Source organism: Bos mutus, chromosome 1 (assembly GCF_027580195.1).
Source record: "Bos mutus isolate GX-2022 chromosome 1, NWIPB_WYAK_1.1, whole genome shotgun sequence".
In the NCBI taxonomy this organism is placed as follows: domain Eukaryota; kingdom Metazoa; phylum Chordata; class Mammalia; order Artiodactyla; family Bovidae; genus Bos; species Bos mutus.
The window spans coordinates 80941719-80966668 of record NC_091617.1 but is presented as its reverse complement, the minus strand read 5'-3'; the positions used below and the strand labels follow the sequence as shown (position 1 = coordinate 80966668).

The 24950-nt window shown below is 40.0% G+C and overlaps 1 protein-coding gene across 1 annotated transcript in view; it reads left to right on the top strand.

Annotated features, from left to right (window-relative positions):
* The first annotated feature begins 9662 nt into the window (after nt 1-9662).
* Nucleotides 9663-24950, top strand: part of MAP3K13 (mitogen-activated protein kinase kinase kinase 13) — a 156637-nt gene continuing 141349 nt past the window's right edge. The window contains exons 1-2 of the mRNA XM_070372110.1: nt 9663-9731; nt 12507-12633. The gene's annotated coding sequence lies outside the window, so the exon portion shown is untranslated. The remainder of the gene's footprint in view (nt 9732-12506; nt 12634-24950) is intronic.

The following is a 24950-nucleotide window of genomic DNA, read 5'->3' as shown; positions in this document are numbered from 1 at the left end:
TGGGCGCGTCCTGGGGAGGGGAGGGGCGTCTGCTGGGCCAATGTGAACCCGGCACCGCCTCCCGCCACGGCACCGCTTTCCGCCCAGGGCAGCTCCCGGGCTCTGATGCCCATCCTTCACCTCAGTCCTCCTCATTCCCTGACCGCAGCCCCGTGCTCAGCACACCCTTGCCATCTCTTCCTCTTTGCTGGCGCCTGTCCTGCTTCCATCAAAAAGTAGGTCAGGCAGGACGATGAAAGATGCGTGAAACTGCCAGCAAGTCCAGATTTGCAAACCCCTGGCCCAGAGGGGCTGCCTTCCCTGGACAAGTTCTAGATTCACTATGTTGGTGGAGTTTCATCACAGTCTTCATCTTCATTATCCTTAACAAAGACAGATATGTAGGATCCTGACAATTATGTGATATGATACATACCTGGAACACATAAAACACTTCATGCATTTCATCTAAATGAGTAAGGTACTAATATCAACCAAACATGTACAGAACTGTCATGCAGCAACCTTGTGGAACCTACCACTTTCTTGTCTGTCCAATCCTTCCATTTTTCTTTTTTTCCTTCTTCTGCCATTCCTAAGGATTATTTCTAATATTAATACTTCAACTATGAATCAAGCACCTATTACGTCCTAGGCAGCAGGCCAAAGACTAAAGATAAATGAGGCTGGGTTCAGACTGGGACAGTTTTTGAAGATGCAGTTGGCCTCAGGTGGTCTCCACAGCCCATCACCTGGCCAGAAGGCAGTCTGGAAGTTTCAGAGGAAAAACAAAACAATGGAGTGGTTTTATTCACTGATGTTTCACAAATTTTAGTGATGATTAAGGATTATTTTCACAGATATACTTTTCAGTTCAGTTCAGTTGCACAGTCATGTCCGACTCCTTGCGGCCCCATGGACTGGAGCACGCCAGGACTCCCTGTTCATCACCAACTTTTTGAGCTTGCTCAAATTCATGTCCATTGAGTCAGTGATGCCATCCAACCATCTCATTCTCTGTTGTCCCCTTCTCCTCCTGCCTTCAATCTTTCCCAGCATCAGGGTCTTTTCCAAGGAGTCAGTTCTTCACATCAGGCGGTTAAAGTATTGGAGTTTCAGCTTCAGCATCAGTCTTTCCAATGACTATTCAGGACTGATTTCGTTTAGGATTGACTGGTGTGATTTCCTTGCAGTCTAAGGGACTCTCAAGAGTCTTCTCCAACACCACAGTTCAAAAGCATCAATTCTTCGGCACTCAGCTTTCTTTATAGTCCAACTCTCACATCCATACGTGACTACCGAAAAAACCATAGCTTTGACCAGACAGACCTTTGCTGTCTAGGTTGGTCATAGCTTTTCTTTCAAGGAGCAACCATCTTTTAATTTCATGGCTGCAGTCACCATCTGCAGTGATTTTGGAGCCCGAGAAAATAAAGTCTGTCACTATTTCCATTACTTCCCATCTATTTGCTATGAAGTAATGGGACAAGATGCCATGATCTTTGTTTTTTGAATGTTAAGTTTTAAGCCAGCTTTTTCACTCTCCTCTTTCACTTTCATCAAGAGGCTCTTCAGTTCCTCTTCACTGTCTGCCATAAGGGTGGTGTCATCTCCGTATCTGAGGTTATTGATATTTCTCCTGGCAATCTTGATTCCAGCTTGTGCTTCATCCAGCCTGGCATTTCGCATGATGTATTCTGCATTTAAGTTAAATAAGCAGGGTGACAATATACAGCCTTGACATACTCCTTTCCCAGTTGGGAACCAGTCTGTTGTTCCATGTCCAGTTCTAACTGTTGCTTCTTGAACTGTATACAGATTTCTCAGGAGGCAGGTCAGGTGGTCTGGCATTCCCATCTCTTGAAGAATTTTCCACAGTTTGTTGTGATCCACACAAAGGCTTTGGCATAATCAATAAAGCAGAAGTAGATATGATATTCTTTTACCTATTGAAAATAAGGGCTTACATGGTGGCTCTGACAGTAAAGAATCCCCCTGCAATGGGGGAGACATGGGTTCAATCCCTGGGTTGGGAAGATCCCCTGGAGGAGGGCATGGAAACCCACTCCAGTATTCTTGCCTGGAAAATCCCCACAGACAGAGGAGCCTGGTGGGCTACAGTCCACGGGGTCACAGAGTTGGACACAACTGAGTGACCAAGCACAGCACATTGAAAATAAAACCAGGTTCCTACTCCTAAGAAACTGGGTACAAGTAGCAATCAGAACCATCTAATCCATCAAGGACAGCCCCTCACTTTTGATAGCCAGCCAATCATGAATAGCCCTGGGCAAGCCTCTGAGTGCTAACATTCAATATCAACCAGCTTCTTATTAGTGGTATCAATCTCTACTGCCTCTAAAATTCGCCAGTCTCTCAACTCCACCTTGCCCAAAATCTCAATGTAAGATTAACAGTTTGCTCTGCTTGGAGAGACCTTGTATAACCAGCACAGCATTCCCTGACTGTAGGAAGCAAGAGATTCAGTATTGTTTTCCAGGGGGACAATTTTGCCGTCCATCCTAACAACTTTCAACGTCTCCACAAAGGCCATGTAGGCAAGGCTTAACAGTTCTGAAACTGCTCCTGGAGCAAGTGGAGATAAGCACAGTGTGCAGCCATTCTGAGGCATTTTCTCTTCTATATCTCGGAGTCAGTCACAGGTCATTTCTCATGTATATCCCTGTGTGCATGCTAAGTCACTTCAGTGGTGTCTGACTCTTTGCAACCCTATGGACCCACCAGGCTTCTCTGTCCAAGGGATTCTCCAGGCAAGAATACTGGAGTGGGTTGCTGTGACCTTCTCCAGGGGATCTTCCCAATCCAGGGGTTGAACTTGCATCTCTTATGCCTCCTGCATTGGCAGGTGGGTTCTTTACCACTAGCACCACTTGGGAAGCTCTACCTATTGCCCCAGTTTTAGTTAAACACAGAACTTTCTGCCTTGTACTTTCTTTCCCTTAGATACATACAGCTGCAAACATCTGTGTAAATCCATAAAATTGCCTGGCAGTAGTTTAGAGTTGGCTCCTCAGCAGGGCAGTGCTAGGGCAAGCAAAAAAGGGCCCCAGTGGGCAAAAATGAAGAGGGCACTCACCCTCTGGTTCATGTAATTGCTGCCCCTGTCCTGCTCCTGAACAACAGAGCGATCCCCACACTTTCTGTAATCTGTCATCCAGCCCCTCCTGTTTAGTGTCATACTGTGGGGCTAGGGCCCCAGGGAGCTGACACCAGGCTGATCTTCCTTTTGCTCTCTATGTAGATGATAAAGTGTCTCAATCTATTTGTATTCCTTATGGGCCCAATCTATGGCAGTGTGGCAAGCCAATTTAGCAATGTGCCACCATGATACTGTTTACAGTCCACTTGACCTCCTTGACCATCTCTTGATCACTGGATGAACTGTTACATTCTCAAGTTGTCTTGTTTGTCTCAACAAGTGCCACTTAACAAGACGCCATTCCTCTTGACTAATGTATTTCCAGATCATTTGCATGTTACTAATTTTGCTTGTTAAATATGTCATTTTCATTATTGTCATGGTGTTGCAATTCACAAATAGATCAGTTGATCAGAAATATATTTAATAGTCATCATTAAAAAATCTACAAATAACAAATACTGGAGAAAATGTGGAGAAAGGGAACCCTCCTATACTTTTGGAGGGAATGTAAGCTGGTGCAGCCACTGTGGAGAACAGTATGGAGGTTCCTAAAAAAACTAAAAAGAGAATTGCCATATGATCCATCAATCCCACTCCTGGGCATATACCTGGAGAAAACTATGATTAAAAAAGGTAGATACACTCCTATGTTCATAGAAGCACTATTTACAATAGTTAAGACATGGAAACAACCTAAATGTCCACTCACAGATGAATGGATACAGAAGACGTGTTACACATATACAATGGACTATTACTTAGCCATTAAAAAAATGAAATAATACCATTTGCAGCTACATGGATGGACCTAGAGATTATTATACTAAATGAAGTCAGTCGGCAAGATAAAGACAAATACCATATGATATCACTTTTATGTGGAATCTAAAATATGACATAAATGAATTTATCTATGAAACAGAAACAGACTCAGAGAACAGACTTGTGGTTGTGGGGGTGGGGGGCTGGATTGGGAGTTTGGGGCTAACTATATATAATTATTATATATAGAATGGATAAACAGACATTCCTACTATATAGCACAGGGAACTATATTTAATACCCAGTAATAAACCATAATAGAAAGAATTTTTAAAAAGAAGTATATTGAATATCTTGTAATAACCTATAAGCGGGGGCTTTCCTAGTGGCTCAGTGGCAAAGAATTCGCCTGCAATGCAGGAGACTGAAATCTTGCATGCTAGACTTCATCATTATGTGAAACAAGAAATTCCTGATATTCAAGCTGGGTTTAGAAAAGGAACAGGAACTAGAGATCAAATTGCCAACATTTGCTGGATTATAAAAAAAAAAAAGCAAGAGAATTTCAGGAAAACATCTATCTCTGTTCCATCGACTACACTAAAGCCTTTGACTGTGGATCATGACAAACTGTAAAAAACTCTTAGATGGGAATACCAGACCTTCTTACCTGTCTCCTGAGAAACCTGTATGCAGGTCAAGAAGAAACAGTTAGAACAATGTATGGAACAACTTATTGGTTCAAGATCGAGAAAGGAGTATGACTGGGCTCTCTGCTGTCACCCTGTTTGTTTAACTATATGCTGAGCACATCATGAGAAATACCAGGCTGAATGAGTTACAAGCCAGAATCAAGATAGGCAGGAGAAGCATCAACAACCTCAGATAAGTGGATGATATCACTCTAATGGCAGAAAGCAAAGAGGAACTAAAGAGCCTCTTGATGACGGTGAAAGAGGAGAGTGAAAGAGCCACCCTAAAACTAAATATTAAAAAACTAAGATCATGGCATCCAGCCCCATTATTGCATGGCAAGTAGAAGGGGAAAAGGTGGAAGCAGTGACAGATTTCCTCTTCTTGGGCTCCAAAATCACTGCAGACGGTGACTGCGGCCATGAAATCAGAAGCCCTTCCAATGAACACCCAGGACTGATCTCCTTTAGGATGGACTGGTTGGATCTCCTTGCAGTCCAAGGGACTCTCAAGAGTCTTCTCCAACACCACAATTCAAAAGCATCAATTCTTCGGCACTCAGCTTTCTTTCACACAGTCCAACTCTCACATCCATACATGACCACTGGAAAAACCATAGCCTTGACTAGACAGACCTTTGTTGGCAAAGTAGTGTCTCTGCTTTTGAATGCTATCTAGGTTGGTCATAACTTTCCTTCCAAGGAGTAAGTGTCTTTTAATTTCATGGTTGCAATCACCATCTGCAGTGATTTTGGAGCCCAAAAAAGTTGTTCATAAATGTGACTTGTATCTTTCTTTGTCACTAAGTGTAGTTTTCTCCCTTTTTGAGTGAATACAAATTTAGAATCTGACTGGCTGATGAAAAGCACTCAGTAAAAATAGTCATGTTATTAGACATCATTAGTATTATGTTCTCTGAGATTAGTCAAATTGAATTGTGTTTTTATTCTAGGATTATATTTCCATCTGCTTTGAATAGCAAACAGGATTCAAATTAATACATCATGTACTATTAAGATGAAAATGAAGTAGGTTGGCACAACTCATACCTCCATTAATATAAACATCAAAATTTCCAGCAACTAGTATTTATTTCCAGGTTTTTCGATCAAAGTGCCTTGATTTTAAGCCTGGAAATTGTACTGATGTGGTTATAGCACAGAGAAATTCCAATGAAAAGAAAAGAGGCCAGTAGACTAGGGATGTGCAAATGTTTTGATTTTTGAATAGGCAAAAAGATGGTAAAAGATGTTGTTGACTGGTGAGTTTAAAAATCAACACCTAACGAAATTTCAGAATAATTCATTAAGGAGATGGTTTGGAAAAGGGAATTTGTGATCATCAAAGATATATTGTGTTCATTAAGAACAAGATACACCAAATTAATTCCATTTCAGTCTTTGAGTGGATTAATACATTGGAAGATAAGAAAAATGTTGTATTGAGACTCCTACAGTAATTTAACATGGTTAGACAATGAAGTCCTTGTGGATATGATGTGGGTTACTTGAAACTATGTTTTATGAACAAATATTTGACCAATCATGTATTTGTTGAGGATTTCCCTGGTGGTTCAGTGGTAAAGAATCCACCTGCCAAAGCAGGAAATATAAGTTCGATCCCTGGGTTGGGAAGATCCACTGAAGAAGGAAGTGGCAACCCACTCTAGTATTCTTGCCTGGGAAATCCCATGGACAGAGGAGCCTGGTGGGCTATAGTGCATGGGGTCACAAAAGAGTCAGACACGACTTAGCAATTAAACAACATGCATGTATATATACATATATATATATATATGGTTCAAATGATTGATTTAAAATTTGATTGAAATATATTTTATACTTGTTTCAAGTTATAGTATGTTGGTAGTCAAAAGGAAAAAGCACATTGTTGGAATGAAGGCATTAGATGGATCTATGGTAACATTAATATGGAATTATTTTTTCATTAAAAGGTCTGCCTCTCTTATGACATAGAAAGTTCTTCAAAAGCAAGGGGTTATTTTATTCATCTTTGTGTCCCTAATTCCTGAGCTGGTGTCTCTCCTGAATGAATAAATAGAATTAGGAGGCTTAAACTTTAGAACTGACTACCATTGTCTAATTTTCTGATTTTCAGTAAATTAATTTCAATAGTTCATAGATTCATTAAAAGTATCATTGATCTTTTTTACTGCTAGAGTTGGAAGAAACCTTAAATTTCATCTATCCCAATTATATTATTCTATGGGTCTATGGGATTACCTGTTTATTTGTAACACAGATTTATAACCAACATTTCAACAATAATAACTATGGTAGCTTTGTCATAGTCCTAAAATGGAATTTGAATATTTAAGACAAATTTCTTCCAATAGAGAAGTCTAAATAAAGTTGTGCCATGTTATTAGCAGTGTACCAAGTGTATTTATGTTTACTCTCGGGAACTGCTTGAATCCATTATTTATTCCTGTTTGGCCAATTAAAACTGAAGGTAGAGCTCATCAGTCAATTCAGTTCAGTTCAGTCGCTCAGTCGTGTCCGACTCTTTGCGACCCCGTGAATCACAGCACGCCAGGCCTCCCTGTCCATCACCAACTCCCGGAGTTCACTGAGACTCATGTCTATCGAGTCAGTGATGCCATCCAGCCATCTCATCCTCTGTCGTCCCCTTCTCCTCCTGTCCCCAATCCCTCCCAGCATCAGAGTCTTTTCCAATGAGTCAACTCTTCGCACGAGGTGGCCAAAGTACTGGAGTTTCAGAGGAGTTGATAATTAACTCCTGGTTTCTGGGTAAGATTAAGAAGTTTGCCAGAGAAAGGGGGCTATGGAGTGTGAAATGAACCCAGCAGTGGCCAGATCAGAATATTCAAATGATCATCAGAATTCTGTGGGAACTGCTGGGTTCAACTGCTCCTCTATCTTGGACTGGGGGAATTTTCCTAATTTTTTCCACTGAGAGTGAAGGTCTTGCAAGTGAATCTGCTTTTACCTTATTAACACCTGAGGCATATTTTGGAAATGGAGGAAGGTAGCTAGTGTTTTTAGACTCCACTTCTGATCCTAGCCCTACCACTAATTGTGTGACTTATGGTCAGTTACTTCTCTGGATCCAATTTTCCTTATTTGTAACATCAAGAGGTTGACTAAATAATTATCTCCAAAATTCTTTTCAATTCTCAGTTCAGTTCAGTCGCTCAGTCATGTCCGACTCTTTGCGACCCCATGAATCATAGCACGCCAGGCCTCCCTGTCCATCACCAACTCCCGGAGTTTAGTCAAACTCATATCCATCAAGTCGGTGATGCCATCCAGCCATCTCATCCTCTGTCGTCCCCTTCTTCTCCTGCCCCCAAACCTCCCAGCATCAGGGTCTTTTCCAATGAGTCAACTCTTCACATGAGGTGGCCAAAGTATTGGAGTTTCAGCTTCAGCATCAGTCCTTCCAATGAACACCCAGGACTGATTTCCTTTAGGATGGACTGGTTGGATCTCCTTGCAGTCCAAGGGACTCTCAAGAGTCTTCTCCAACACCACAGTTCAAAAGCATCAATTCTTCGGCACTCAGCTTTCTTCACAGTCCAACTCTCACATCCATACATGACCACTGGAAAAACCATAGCCTTGACTACATGGACCTTTGTTGGCAAAGTAGTGTCTCTGCTTTTGAATATGCTATCTAGGTTGATCATAACTTTCCTTCCAAGGAGTAAGTGTCTTTTAATTTCATGGCTGCAATCACCATCTGCAGTGATTGTGGAGTCCAAAAAAATAAAGTCAGCCACTGTTTCCACTATTTCCCCATCTATTTCCCATGAAGTGATGGGACCAGATGCCATGATCTTCGTTTTCTGAATGTTGAGCTTTTAGCCAACTTTTTCACTCTCCTGTTTAACTTTCATCAAGAGGCTTTTTAGTTCCTCTTCACTTTCTGCCACAAGGGTGGTGTTATCTGCATATCTGAGGTTATTGATATTTCTCCCAGCAATCTTGATTCCAGCTTGTGCTTCTTCCAGCCCAGCGTTTCTCATGATGTACTCTGCATATAAGTTAAATAAGCAGGGTGACAATATACAGCCTTGACCTACTCCTTTTCCTATTTGGAACCAGTCTGTTGTTCCATGTCCAGTTCTAACTGTTGCTTCCTGACCTGCATATAACATTCTGTACATTTTTTGTTCTAATGATAAACCCTTGACTCAGCTGGTCCCATCTTTTTTTCCTGGGTTGACTTTCTTTCTCCCATAATAACCTTTAAGCATCTCCACCTTTTTGAAGGCAAGGCTTGGGTTTTATTCATCTCCCCCAAGTTGGGTAGCACAGTACCCAAGCGGGTGATTTCAAGTAGCGTTGAAATTGATTCTTATACAAAATTCCCTCTTTGTCTGGAGAAGCTCACAGTTCAGATGGGAAAGTACCAAGCATCATTAATCAATCACTTAACTAAAAGCTGAGGATAACAGGAAAACCGGCTCCAACCTCCTTTACCACTTATATGTTCCAACCAGAGTTATGTAACTGGTTATAGTTAGCACTCTTTGAATGCTTTCACTGTGTCAGCGCTTTCCATGTATTTCCTCAAACAATACACTCACGCCAACCTTATATTCTAGGTACTAGTATCATCTGTTTCAATCTTGGGGAAAATGGCACAGAGAAGTTAAGTAGTCTGCCTAGGTAATATGGTTACAAGTGAGAGGTAGCATCACTTGAGCAAAATTGAGAAAGCATTGTGACTGTCCGAGGGACTTGACGAGTCTGGAAAACAGTGATGAGTTCAAGGTAGAGAAGTGGCAGGCGCAAGCCATCATAGAAGGCTACAGAAGCCGGCAAAAAAGTTTGAAAACAAACAAACAAAAAAAAATCCGCACTTCTCCAGGCTGGACTATATAGCCGGAGTTTAGGCAAACAGGCGGAAAAAAAACCTGATAAACAAGATCTGGAGAACGCCTGAATCTCGAGATAACCGGGGAACAGGCCGGAAGTAGCGTCAACTAACTGCGTTGGGGACTTAGCGGGACTGCGGGCCCGGGAGGCATTCGGGCCGGACGCGACACCCGGAAGTTACGCCCTGGAGGCGGTACTCGGCTGTGGAGGGCGTCGCGATGGGCGGGCGGAGCGTCCGTGGTCGTCCTGGAACCGTGGATTCCAGGCAGGTAACTTGCGTGCCGAACCCGGACCGGACACGGGTGGAAGTTGGGCTTGGGGGCTCAGTTTGCTCAAAACTCCAAACTCGGGCAGGGAAACGTGGCTCTCGCTTGCTATCGGGGCTGGAGGAAAGGCTCCTTGGCATACGGCTCCCTGGAGAGATAGGGATACGGAGAACTTTATAGGAACGGGGTCGTGAGGGCCGAGGTCATGGAGGAAATAACAGAGGCTGAGTCTTCTAGGAATCGGTCTTGGCTTGGGTGGGGGGGTTGGGGTGGGGGAGGTGATGGTCACAGGCTCATGACTGTTGGCGCTCGGAGGGGAAGACACAGAACCTGGACACTGAGATGAGCTGATGTAGAGTTCATTTCCCTCCTACCCGGTCCCCCATCCTATTCTGCTAGTAGGGAACAGCGACATCGTCTTTTCATTTCTTAATCTAGGACAGTGCCTTGTCACTATTAGGCATCATTAGATGCTGTCAAATAAATGAATTAATGAACGCACGAACCCAATTCTGGCTCACCTGGGGGAGCTTCTAAACTTAAATGTTCCTACTTCTAAATGTAGAAGTGATGCCAGCTTAGTTTGCCAACTAGTGGCTTTGAGAATGTCAGTGCAGTAGAGGTTCGGGACGTTGTTATTGTTTTGTGGTTATTGAAACTTAGAAATGTGTCTTAATATTTTTCCCTGGGGTAGGTGGAGAGGAAAGGCGATCAGTTTGACTTTTTTCAGGTTTCTTCACTTTTCTGGGAATAACTTCAAGGTGAATGATACCGGCCAGGAGTTGGCCATCAAATAAATTGCAGTTGTAGCAATGAGCTTCTAATTAGTGTTGGTGTTCCTGCGTGCTCAGTCGCTTCAGTCTTGCCCGACTCTGCGACCCTAGGGACTGTAGCCGGCCAGGCTCCTCTGTCCTGGGATTCTCCAGGCAAGAACACTGGAATGGGTGGCCAGGTCCTGCTCCAGGGAATCTTCATAACTCCTGCGGATCCTGCACTGCAGACGGATTCTTTACCACTTAGCCACCGGGGAAGCCCAATTAGTGTTTTAAGTGCTTCTTTTCTGTAATATGAACTTATTTTTCTTTTTCATAATGTTTTCTTTCTTAAACTGGGGTGCTTTTTACATTTGAAATGTAAATGAGAAGTATTTCATAACAAAGATTAAAATAGTTATATACAAAAGTCCAGTCAGAGATTTCATCTGGTGGGTACACAGAAGTTTTGTGCATTGTGCCTCGGAAACCCCGTGGACTGCAGCCCACTAGGCTCCTCTGTCCCTGGAATTTTCTGGACAAGATTACTGGAGTGGGTTGCCATTTTCTACTCCAGGAGATCTTCCTGTCCCAGGGATAGAACTGTTACCCCGTGTCTCCTGTGTCCCCTGCATTGGCAAATGGATTCTTTACCACTGAGCCACCTGGGAAGTCCACATAAAGGGTTAAGTCCTTCTAAATAGTTGTAGGAGGCTTCCAAAAGAATGAATCTCTGTAGGTTAAATTGTTTCCATAGTGAAGTACTTGTTTAGGTGTCTTGAATGAAATAGAGAGTGGGCATGTGCTAAGTCCCTTCAGTGGTGTCCCACCCTTTGCAACCCTATGTACTATACAGCCCACCAGGCTCCTCTGTCCATGGGATTCTCCAGGCAAGAATACTGGAGTGGGTTGCCATTTCTTCCTCCAGGGTACCTTCCTGACCCAGGGATCAAACCTGCATCTTTTCTGTCTCCTGCACTGGCAGGCTTACTGCTAGCGCCACCTGGGAAGCTCAAAGAGTGGGCATAGACCTAAATAACCTGATTCTTTTTGGTTGTCAAATGGGAAAAAAGTGCAGATGACACATCAGGCTTGTAGTAAGATCTGGGCATGAATCCCTATCTAGATGCATTGATTGATTTAGATCTAGGGAGGTGATTGTGTGTAGGGGTTTCATACTATCAAATGAGATGCTGCTGCTGCAAAGTCGCTTCAGTTGTGTCCGACTCTGTGTGACCCCGTAGACGGCAGCCCACCAGGCCCCGCCGTCCCTGGGATTCTCCGGGCAAGAACACTGGAGTGGGTTGCCATTTCCTCCTCCGATGCATGAAAGTGAAAAGTGAAAGTGAAGTCACTGAGTCGTGTCCAACTCTTAGCGACCCCATGGACTGCAGCCCACCAGGCTCCTCCGTCCATGGGATTTTCCAGGCAAGAGTACTGGAGTGTGTTGCCATTGCCTTCTCCATCAAATGAGATAGTAGCTCCTAAATGGTTCTAGAATGTTGTTGTTGGTTTGGATGTAATGGAGTAGGGAAACCTGAATTTCTGGCTTTTTGTTTGTTTTACAAGGAAGAAACGAGTAACCATTTTTAGGTTTAACGATCTTAAGATGTTATTGAAAATAGGTTGGAAAAAACTAAAAGTAGAGATTCGAATACCTTATTGAAGTCATACAGTTTTTAAAGTTTGCCTGCCTTTAAACCTTGTTTTCCCAATTTCTGGAAATTGCTGGCAACCAAATGATTTTCACCTTTCTGTGCTCTTACTATGGTATGTCCTTTAGGATACATGTAAATTTGGTACAAAGTAATGTTTTGAGATCCTCTAGATTGATGTTAATATTAATGTCATAAAGTCTAATTTTGCTACCTCAGTGTGCTGTTCAATGTCATGTCCATTAATTCTGCACATCTAAATGACTATATTTGTAATATGTACGGTAATATGTACGGTAATTATTATTCATAATAAATTGGTATCCAAGTGGTGACTTACATATGTGCATTGACGTTCTTGAGGTTTTCAGTTTTGCAGAACTCTGATATCTGTGGACGCTAATATGGACTTCATTTAAAGAAATCCACGGACCAGTAAAGGACAAAAACATGAATCAGTTTGTATTTTGGCATTCAAATCCTAGCACTTTGGGAAAGGTAAGTTGTTAACTGTTTTATTTTAGGTGAAAAATATTGATAGAATAGCTCTGGATTGGTCTAGAAAATTATAGGATTTTGATTGAAAAATATAGGCTGAATCTCTTTGAATTATATTTTAATCCGGATCTTCCAAAGAAGTTTGAGTTTTGTTAATTATATATGAGGGAATGTTACTATTTCTCTGTAAAACTGATCAGAAATTAGAGAGATTGACAAGATATGTATTCTTGGAACATTATTGCTCTGTTTTCTTTCTGTTGAATCTTCCTTCAACATTTTAGAACCTGTAAGTATGGGGTTGCAAACAGTCATTAAATCATCGCACATCCAAATTTGGCTCTGTAATAGTATGTGTCCCAAATCTAGCCAATTTTATTTTATGCTTTAGGTTAAAGCAAGAAAAGAAGCCCCTAGGTGTCTTTAAAAAAAAAAATCCTGTCTTACGTATGCTATTTTCCTTTTTCTCCGTTTTAAAAAATATCTTAGATGATTCATTCTCCAGGCCTTTAATCTTTCTGTCCTAGGGGCAAGGTTCTCTTTTTAAAATTTCTATTTTTCCTGAGTTTTTAATTTTAAAAACTTTTAACTTCTAACTTTGCAATAATATTAGGCACCTTTTAATCACTAATTATTAAACTTGTAGTTTTCCCTGGTCTCTGTAGACAAACTGGCTTCTTGTTTGGAATGCTTTCATTTCTAAAAATAGGTTTTACTTCTAGGATTCCATCTTTCAGATATATTTGCACTTGCACATAAAAATTTGTTTATAAACATATTCATCACCATATTATTTGAAATTAAGAAAACAACAACAACTAGAAATAACCTGAACATCCTCAGCAGAGTCTGGTTAAATGAACGCTTTTATAGAATGTAGTATTTGCTGCTCTTAGAATGAGTTAGATCCATAAGTGGGGATAAGGAAAAATCTCTAAGATACGTTGTTAACTAGACATAAACAATATAGAACTGTATGTATAGTATATTTTCATTTGTGTTTTTGAAAGCATATATTTCTATACATACCTGTAAAATTTCTTCAGATCCACGTAAGGAACTTAGGGCACTTAAGGAACAGGTACTCCCAGGGAATGAGACTAGAAGTCTAGAGAAGGAAGGAGTCTCATGTTTTTTCTGTATTCTCTTTCTGGTGGATTGTTGTTGTTTTTTACTCTGAACATTTATTTTTAATGCTAAGAAACAAACAGCAAGGCTTTAGGTTAATTATGTGAACTCATTACTATTCCTTATGTCTATTGTCCTTATGATTATTTGCACTTTTCAGGAGGAATGAGGTTGCACAAGTGAGTTGTTTATTTCAGAGCTGCATGAAAGTTTTGGTGATGTTTTAATATGTTTGTAATCTTGGCATTAGATTATTATTCGTAATAAGAATTTGTTAATAAATTAGGTGCTTAGTGTTGCCGAGTTCAACGCCCATACACACTTCATAGCTTGTGCCTGACCTCCCTATGCGATGCGGGTGTTGTTACCTTGGTTTGCAAGCTATGCTTGTGTTGAATTGCCACGGTTCTTCTGAACCTCTCTTAACTGCTGAATGGATGGACTTGTTTGCATTGAATTACTATTTAGCAACTCTACTCTTTAAACAGACCTTACTGTTATTATTTTACTTTGTTTTTGAAGTCTGGAACTGGCTTAAGGCATTTCAAAGAATGGCTTGTTCTCTCTGTTATAAAACCAGGAAGCCAGAAAGATCACTTAGATATATTTGGATAATTTCATTCTGCATTGAGAATATTCCTTTGAATTGCCTGTTTCTCTGCCTTGGACTCAGCAAAAATTTCTGATGACTTACTTCTCTAGCCATCTTTGTCTCTCTACACTTTCATTGGGTGAAATTTGGATTAAGAGTAGTGTATCAGTACAGTGAGTTATACAAGAAATTTGAAGATGTAATAGTACCATTTTGTTAGTGGAGGGATTTTATTTGAAACTTGCTGGAGAATAGGCTATGTAAGATACATACCTATGTAACACTACTGTCATATAAAATATATCATTGTGTGTCTTGTTAGAAGCAAAATGAAGGCCACTAATCTAGGGGCTGAGTCATGATTAACAGAATAGAACAGATTATGGTATGCCAGGTGTTTCAGATCAATACCACACGGGCTGACTGTTTTGCATATAAATCATTTCTATTAAATAATGCTTTGCTTCTTGAGATCTGTGAGACTAATCAGTACTGGCCACAGAAGGTTGGGAGGAGGGGGAATCACTGGGCAGAATGCCTAAAGTAGGAGTCCTTATTCTTGCTAAGAGAATGGATAGCAATGAATTGAATCCAAGGGTAGACTGTGTTTTCCTGAGTCAAGATGAATGAAGTAAAGGTGACTTATAGAAAGACAAGAAATGAAAGTAAATTCTATGTAGAGAACATAGAATTGGGCAGATACATGTGTGTGTGTGTGTGCAGGTACATATATAATACATTATATATTTAAAATGTGTATATATTATTATTTCACACATAAATATATTTTATATATTTTTGTGTGTGAAAACTACAAATTCTGCATAGGAAGGTATCCAGTTAATACAAGAGAAAAAAAAAAATCAGAATTTTAAGGCCTCAGAGCTGGACTGTTAGCGGTTAATTCATAATTGTGAGAACAGCTTGAAGAATTTTGGCAGTGTTAAAAGATCATTCACAGGGCCCAAGTGATGTAAAGATAGACAAAAGCCTGAGGATGAGAAAGTTAAAATTTAGTAACACGTAACATTATGGTTAAGGGTATCTTTTAAGATTCTGTTTTGTGCCATTGTTTTGAGTAGGGGGGAAAAGAAGAACTGAAAAATATATTGCTGTTCAATTTGAATTCAGCTAGATTCATAAGCTTTTCCTAGTGTGCCAATTGTATATGACCAAAATGGGTTAATTGGACCCATTACCTACAAAGCAATTGGTTTTTGTATATTAATTATTAGATAAACCTGGAAGAAGGAGAGAATTGTTTTTAATCAATCTTATGATTATATAAAAGGACGACTGTGATGATCCAAGTTGAGAGCACTGAGACTACTTTGTTTAGAAAAAAGAAGACTTGGGAACAGTTGGAGAAATGCCATAGGAAGTGCACTTGTTCTCTGTTATTTGAAGCCAAAATTAGTTCTAAATGAGAGAAGGTATAGATAGAACTAGTCAACAGTGGAGCAGATTGTGTCCAGAGGCAGTGAACGCCGAGTCGTTAGGGTCTCTTAAGCAAATTTTGAATGTTGGCAGTGTTGTAGAGGGTACTTCTCATTGTTTGGAAGATTGTACCAAATTATTAATAAGGTATCTTTTAAATCTGAAAAAAAATTATACTGCAGTAAAGTGTTTTATTATGGTATGTGTATATGTTCTGTTATCCCTGTATTTAAATTCTGAGAGCTAACTTACCTGCTGCTCATTCAGCTACTAACTTCAGTTAACATATAACCAGGAAATAAAATTACCTGAGCTTCCAAATTATAAGACACAAAATCTATATGCTTTTCTCAGGTCTTTACTCAGTTCATTTACATTTAGACACAGTTTAACATGCTTAATTAACTGGATCTAACTCCAGTGTATTAGAAGCAACAGATTCTGAGTGGGCCAAAAAGGAAGTTACTCGGTTGTGTCCAGCCCTTTGCAACCCCATGGACTATACAGTCCAAGGAATTCTCTAGGCCAGAATACTGGGGTGGGTAGCCTTTCCCTTCTCCAGGGGATCTTCCCAACCCAGGGATCGAACCCAGGTCTCCCTGCATTGCAGGAGGATTCTTTACCAACTGAGCCACAAGGGAAGCCCATCAAATAGAGGCAGGCACATTGACAAGTGTGGACAGCAACAAAGTCAGAAAATTGACCAATTAATTTGAAATCGGTAGCAACCCAGGCTTTTTGGTGAGATGAAAACTCTTCTGTGTTCATGGATATTCAAAATGATAACCCTGACTGAACTTAAATAATTTGTGTTCAGCATTTTCTATTTAAGAATACCTAAATTTTAGAAAGATTTCTTTAGTTTGTTTTGTAAGACAGATATTTGGCATCTGGAGAGGGTACGTGCATTGTACGGTATAAAGAGTTAGGCCTCTAGAGCAGTAAACATAGATTTGGATCTGGGCTCTAGTATCTACTTGCTGTTCTATTAATTAAGTTTATTATTCAGTCTAAGCCTCAATCTCTTCTAGAAAATAAGAAGTTACTGAAAAGTAAGTGTATGTAAAAGCTTTGCTTATATTAGGTGTTAAGTAAATAATAGCTATTATTATTTCATTATTACTGTAAAGCCTACTGTACCTTGAATTTCTTTCTCTTCAAATAGAGTAGGAACAAACTTAACCTGATAATTTTATTGTAAGTTTATATATATTAATGCTAATAAAGATGATGACATGCTTAAAAAACCTTTCTTAAAAATCATGTAAATAACCCATGTCCACTTTATAAAAAATAGGATGTAGAAAAAAAGGATATGTATATCCCTCCCAAAAGGAGTAAAGTCATCTATAATCCTCTACCACTGTTAATATTTAAGTGATGTGCGTTATTATTATTACTTTGGGCTGTGCTGGGTCTTCGTTGCTGCACGGGCTTTTTCTCTAGTTGTTGGTAGGCCGGGGCTACTTCGAAGTTGCGGCGTGTGGGCTTCTCACTGTGGTGACTTCTCTTATTGCAGAGCACGGGCTCAGTAGTTGCAGCTCCCGGGACTCTAGATCACAGTCCTGGTAGTTGTGGTGCAGAGGCTCCAGGGGTCAAACCCACATCTCCTACATTGGCAAGCAGATTCTTTACCATCTAGAAGAATCTGCCTGCCAATGCAGAAGACGCAGGTTCAGTTCCTGGGTCAGGAAGATCCTCTGGAGAAGGGAATGGCTAGCCACTCCAGTATTCTTGCCTGGAGATTTCCATGGACAGAGGAGCCTGGCAGGCTACAGTCCATGGAGTCACAAAGTCAGACATGAGTGAGTGACTAACACACACACAGACACACACACACAAAGCCACCAGGGAAGCCGCGTGCTTTAAAGTGCTTTGACGTCCCTATAGGGTGTCACTTCTGAGTATTGACGTCTGAAACTGATTCTACCTTACTACTATTGGAAAACGTAAATTAGTCACTACACTTGCTATTCTGTGGAGAAGGAAATGGCAACCTACGCCAGTACTCTTGCCTGGAAAATCCCATGGACAGAGGAGGCTGGTAGGCTACAGTCTATGGGGTCGCTTAGAGTCCGACACGACTGAGCGACTTCACTTTCACTTTTCACTTTCATGCATTGGAGAAGGAAATGGCAACCCACTCCAGTGTTCTTGCCTGGAGAATCCCAGGGACGGGCGAGCCTGGTGGGCTGCCGTCTATGAGGTCGCACAGAGTCGGACACGACTGAAGCGACTTAGCAGCAGCAGCAGCTTGCTATTCTGAATATGCAGTGAAAGATTGTGACATGACACAATGTTGATTTAAAGAAAGCCCTAGTTCTAGAAAGCTTTGTGTAATGAAAACAGTTTTGTTAGAGGAGTGGATGTACGTTGGTGCTGTGGGGCTGGTTGGCCTGAGTTTGAATTCTGACTCCACCCTTTACTAGCTCCGGAAGCTACCTGAAATTTCTTAACTTCTCTGGACCTGTTTCTTCACATGTAAATTGGGGATAATAGTAATACTTAATTTATGAGATCATTTTGAGGAATTACTCAAAGTGCTTAGAGTAGTCCTGGCACAAAGTATAGACTCAGTAAACACAAATTGTTCTTATTAATTTTTAAAAGCTTAATTCTTTCTTGGGGGAAAAAAAAAGCATGTTTACTGGAGCAGATTAAAGAAATAAGTTAGAATGAGCACAAGAGTAGTCAGTGAGATATACTACATGTTTATCTTTTGAACTTGCAAAGTGGTCTGAAATTTTCCATTCGAAGGCTTTGTTAATTTTTCTACCCGTTTAAATCTTCTCAAATCATGATATTCCCAATTTAGCTTCTTTATTTACCCCACAAAATCAATTTCATTTTATGTTGTCTCATCCAACAAATATTTTGGCCATGCTTTCAAAAATCAAAAGCCCAGGAAATTATCATTAAATCAGTTTATCTGACTACAGCCCATGGTGGTTCTGTAAGAACTTTAAATTCAGTTGCAATTTGATGTGAAGAATGTTAATCAAAGTGATAAACCCATGAACGTATTTATTCTTTCAGTACACTATAGCTCTTTAAAATCTCTTTCCTTTTCTTCTTAATTCCTTTTTGTTTTCTTCTTTTGCTCTTTCAGCATTGTATCTAGCAATCTGATTAATTACTGTTCAAAGAATTACAGTTTTTCGAATCCCTCAAGAACTTTTATTAGACTTGCTAGTAGTATCATTATGTGTTTTGTTTTAAAGTATCAAGTACAAATTTTTGAAGACCCTGGGGCCTACCATAATTATGTGTTCAAGATTTGAGTTTGAATTACTTCATCAAGACTTAGATCCTCTTCAAAAGCCTCAAGTCTCACCTGTATTAAAGCTCTCCTTTGAACCCTCTCACAAAAATAAAAGCTTAAATGACTCAAGTCCATTAGTACCTTGCCTTTTATATCCTTTTCTCTGATTTCTCTTCAATTTCCTTGGCCTTTAGTGTCTTTCATGTTGCTTATGTTCCTTTAGACTACAGTCAAGGAATCTGTGCTTTCCAAAAGAATGTGTGTCCAGGGCCATAAGTTTTCACTGATAGAGAAGTGTAAATTTAGCATGATAAGCTTAGAATCAGGTCTTTTGTTGTATCCTATAAAAACCTGAGTCAACACTAAGAAGATGAGGACGAAGTGGTAAAAATATGTGAGGTCAGATTATGCTCTCAGAACCTATGTGTTTTAGAGAAAAGAACCCTCAACCTAAAATTTAATGATTCTTAGTCTCTCAGCTGGGCTTCCTGGTGAGGTAGTAAATAATTTGACTCCCAGTGCAGGAGACACAAGAGACGTGGGTTCAGTCTCTGGGTTAGGAAGATTCCATGAAGAAGGAAATGACAACCCACTCCAGTATTCTTGCCTGGGAAATCCCATGGACAGAGGAGCCTGGTGGGCTATAGTTCATGGGCTTGCAAAAAGAGCTGGACACAATTTAGCAGTTAAACAACAGCAGATATCTATGTGGTTTAATCCCTCATCTTCAGATCCTTCAAGTCATATGTTACCTTCTCATTAAGGCTATAACAACTTATTTAAAATAGTAACCTCACCACCACCCCCAAGGCACCCCTATTCCCCTCTCTGCTTTACTTTTCTCCCTGGTACTTATCTCTGCCTGATGTCCTGTTCACCAGTGCTCTCCCCAGCACCAGAACAGTGCCAGATGCACAGTAGGTGTTTAGAAGTTATTTATTAAGTGAATGAATTTAACTGGTATTCACAGAGGTATGTGTTTGGGACAATAAACCGAATTATGGGGACCTAGTATTTTTTAATGACTTTTAAAAGGATGAATTAATTAAATTTATTTATAGCTTACTTTGTTCTTAATATTTGAAGCAGCTTCTAAAAAGGCATATAGTACAGTGGGATGAAGACATATAAAAAGAACAAAACAAAGTGAGTGAATTGATAATAGTAACATTAAACTGGGGTAAAGTTAATGTAAGAAGGTTCTCCATAGTGACTAAGGGCAGATTGTAAATTTGACTCGTTAAAGAATTGCTCAGAAATGATAATTGGACTCGAATCATGAACTCTGTTCTGTGGCACAGGTCACAGACATTTGAATCTTACCTAGGAACCCAGAAAACCTATTTGGTTTAACTATAAGAACTTGTGAGATTACTCTTATAAAAATACTTGCTTTCTATATTAGGAAATTTCCTATTGGTATAAATTTGATGCTGACCGTCATAGCTGTCAGCCTCTGCTTCTGTTGTGTTAGGACATTTCCAAGGTTGATTCAAAGGTTTGCTGTCAAAGATACCAACCAGGACCTCAATTACTCTGACTTCTCCTACTTGTAGGGTAGTGTGAGATTCCAGTGGTTGTGACTCCCTTTTAAGATACATAATCGGAGCTTAGAAATAGGTTTTTCATTGTGCGATATACACATATATCAAGTTACTCATATATCAAATTATTTTATTGCATACCTTAGGTTGTATGTAAGGTTGTATGTCAATTATATCTCCATAAAACTAGGGGGAAAGGTTTTTATACAATCAACCACTGAATTGGGGTGGAGAATTGGGAGTTAAATAGGTGAATTAGACTTCAAGAACCCTTTCACTGATAGAGTAACCAAAATCAGCTATTCTGTGTACATGTGAAATTAAATGGGACGTTGTGCAGTAATATATGTCTTTCTGTTCATGAGATGTATACGTTCCAAATTCTGTGTTGTCTTTTTCTTGTCATTTAAAATAAATAAATGAACACTAAACAAAACTGAGAATTCTGGAAATGCCTGTAGGCCAGAGATAAAGTGAGGGCTGCAAGAGGGGTAGACAGTAAACTCTGCAGTGTTTCATTAAACAGAGATGGCATTTTGAGACAAAAGAGGACAATATTTAGCTAAGTGGTGTTCCAGTGGCAAAATATCCTTTTATTTGACTTTTTCTTATTTTTTTACCTTTCTCCTTTCTATCTTTGACCTGGAGATAAGCAGTACTTTTGGAAGGCAACGTCTATCCTGTCCTATTTTTCAGATAGAAGGGAAGTAAATGAACATTAGACTTTTAGGGAAATAATGAAAACATGACTTTAAAAAAAGAATTTATGTTCCACATATTTCAAAGTCAGAATATGGGGAGACATCCCACTCCAGTGTTCTTGCCTGGAGAATCCCAGGGACGGGGGAGCCTGGTGGGCTGCAGTCCATGGGGTCGCGAAGAGTCGGACACGACTGAGCGGCTTCTCTTTGACTTTTCAGTTTCATGCATCGGAGAAAGACATGGCAACCCACTCCAGTGTTCTTGCCTGGAGAATCCCAGGGACGGGGGAGCCTGGTGGCCTGCCGTCTATGGGGTCGCACAGAGTTGGACACAACTGAAGCGACTTAGCAGTAGTAGCAAGACACTACAGAAACATTCAGTTCAGTTCAGTCGCTCAGTCATGTCTGACTCTTTGTGACCCCATGAACCGCAGCACGCTAGGCCTCCCTGTCCATCACCAACTCCCAAAGTTCATTCAAACCCACGTCCATTAAGTCGGTGATGCCATCCAACCATCTCATCCTCTGTCGTCCCCTTCTCCTCCTGCCCTCAATCTTTCCCAGCATCAGGGTCTTTTCCAAGGAGTCAGTTCTTCGCATCAGGTGGCCAAAGTATTGGAGTTTCAGCTTCAGCATCAGTCCTTCCAGTGAATATTCAGGACTGATTTCCTTTAGAATGGACTGGTTGGATCTCCTTGCAGTCCAAGGGACTCTCAAGAGTCTTCTCCAACACCACAGAAACATTAAGGTGAACAATTTGCATAAAGGGAAGGTAATTTCAACAAAAGCTTTATAACGTGTTGCTAATTAAATGATCATATTGGGTTATATTTAATCTCTTAAGTATACATTATTCTAACAGTATATAAGTATACTTTATGCTAGTTTAAAATGTACTCATTTTGCTTTACATATTTTATTTGATGGAACTTTATGTTCATTTTTTAAGGAAATCAAACGTCTCTTCATTTTGGCATTTGATGAGTAACAGTAAAAACTTGAGAACAGACAGAACTATCAGTGTAAAAATAAAGCAAAGGTCATCATATTTTCTGGCATAAGTGGTATAGGAGCAGAAGGATCTTGTTTTCAGTAAAAGTGTTGAAATGGCAGAAAGAAAATATCCCCAACAACTTTGCTGACACAAATTTTGCTACAGTGAGGACAAAAAAAATTGTCCCAGGTTTTAACTCAATATTTCCTGAACTGTGTTACTCAGAAAGGCTGATACAGCTAAAAGATACTTCGTAAACCAAAAGGGTTCTATAATGACTTAAGTTTGGAAAATGTCACATTCTTTTTTAGAAATTTATAATGCAAATTAGCATTTTCCAAACCTATATGTGGCTAGCAAAGAGTCCGACACCACTGAGCAACTTTCATGTATGTGTGGCTAGAACTCTCTTTAATAACCCTTGGAACAAGGTTTCATGCATAGAATGAAATGCTATTCAAGATTGAAATGCTAAAATTGAAATTCATAGAAATGCTGTTCTAGATTGAAAAATAAATTTGAAATATATATTCATACATATACACATGTATGTTAATATATTCTATTATAGCATAATATTTTATATCTTCTGAAGTTAATAAATCCTGATTGTCAATGAAATTTTTATTCATTATCTTTAATGAATATAGAGGTTAGAATATTAAGATTATTTCAAAATTTGCACACACGTACTAAATTGAATCGTCATTAAATAATAGCATAGCACTGACATAGATAATCACTTATCTTTTCCTGGACACATTCTCTTTACTTGTCTTCCAGTTCATCGCACCCTTCAGACTTTCCTCCTACTTCTCTGACTATTCCTTGTAGTCTACTCTGTTTCTCTTCAGTTTTTTGACTTCTAAACACTGGAGTGCCCTAGAGATCAATCCTAGGACCTTATCTCTTTTCTACCTAGACTCATTTCTCTTATCTACTCTCAAAGTTTTAATACCTTAAATACCAAAACATTTTTAATCTCCAGCTTAGACCTCTCCTCTGAGCTCCAGATGTATAAACATCTACCAGCTTAACATCTCCATGTATATGTCTACCATTCATCTCAAATTTAGCATGTTCAAAACTGAACAGCTGATCATCCCTCTCATCAAACTTCTTTTTAATTTTCCTAATCTCGGTAACAGACAATTCTATCATTATTGTCTCTCAGCCTTGGAGTTATCCTTGATGCCCCTCTTTCTCTCATGCCAACCATCTGATCCTTGAGAAAGTCCTGTTGGCTCTGCCCTAAACGTACAGGCAGAGTCCGGTCACTTCTGCCTCCTACCTTAACCTTCTTTCTTCTACCCTTGCCCCTTTCTATCAACACAGCAGCCAAAGTGATCCTGTTAAACAGAAGTAACATCAAGTCACTCTGCTCAAAACTCCAGGAGCTTCCTGTCTGACTAATAAAAACCCTTTGACGTGATCTGCTCCTACTCTTCACCAGGTCACCTGTTTCAGCCTTCTCTCTGTTTTAAGGATTTTGCTGGTGCTGTGCCCTGTGCTTGGAATGATCTAGAAACCGTGTGGCACTTTCCCTCACCTCCTCCAGGATCTGACTCGGAGGTCACACTAGCTACACTCCCGACTCTTCTTCCCAGCCACCACACACATGCTTATACTTCTTAATCCCTTTTCTTGCTTTCTTTTTCTCCTTCTCACTATATAATATTCCATGTCTTGTCTTGTCTACTTCTTTATCCCAGCTCCAAATATAAGCTGCATGTGAGGAGAGTGATTTGCTTTGTCTTTTTTATTCTCTGCTGTAACCCTAGTGCCTAGAACAGGGTTTAACTCATAGTGAGAACTAAATAAATATTTGTTGAGTGAATGAATGAATCACGTATTAAATTGCTCAAGTGGTTGAATATATTGCTTAATTGCCTTAATGTGGCTGAATATAAAATAATTAAAGGCTTTTTGTTTACTGAAATCAAAGTATTTTTGACATAATGGGAAAAATCCCATTTAAGCTGAGACTTTCTCAAAATGTCAGTGTATGTTTATACTCATTCGGTTACTACTTATCAAACCCTGGATATTTTCAGGTATGCTGTCAGGATGCAATTAAGTAGTGCTTTCAATAGGTTTGTTGTTGTTCAGTCGCTCAGTCATCATGTCCAACTCTGAGACCCCATGGACTGCAGCGTGTCAGTCTTCCTTGTCCTTCACCATCTCCTGGAGCTTGCTCAAACTCATGTCCATTGAGTCGGTGATGCCATCCAACCATCTCATTCTCTGTCGTCCCCTTCTCCTCCCACCTTCAATCTTTCCCAGCATCAGGGTCTTTTCCAGTGAGTCAGCTCTTCGCATCTGGTGGTCAAAGCATTGGAGCCTCAGCTTCAGCATCAGTCCTTCCAATGAATATTCAGGATTGATTTCCTTTAGAATTGACTGGTTTGATCTCTTTGCAATTCAAAGGACTCTCAAGAGTCTTCTTCAACACCACAGTTCAGAAGCATCAGTTCTTCAGCACTCAGCCTTCTTTGTGGTCCAACTCTCACATCCATTCATGGCTACTGGAAAAACCATAGCTTTGACTATACGGACCTTTGTCGGCACGGTAATGTCTCTGCTTTTTAATATGCTGTTTAGTTTGGTCATAGCTTTTCTTCCAAGGAGCAAGCATCTTTTAATTTCATGGATGCAGTCA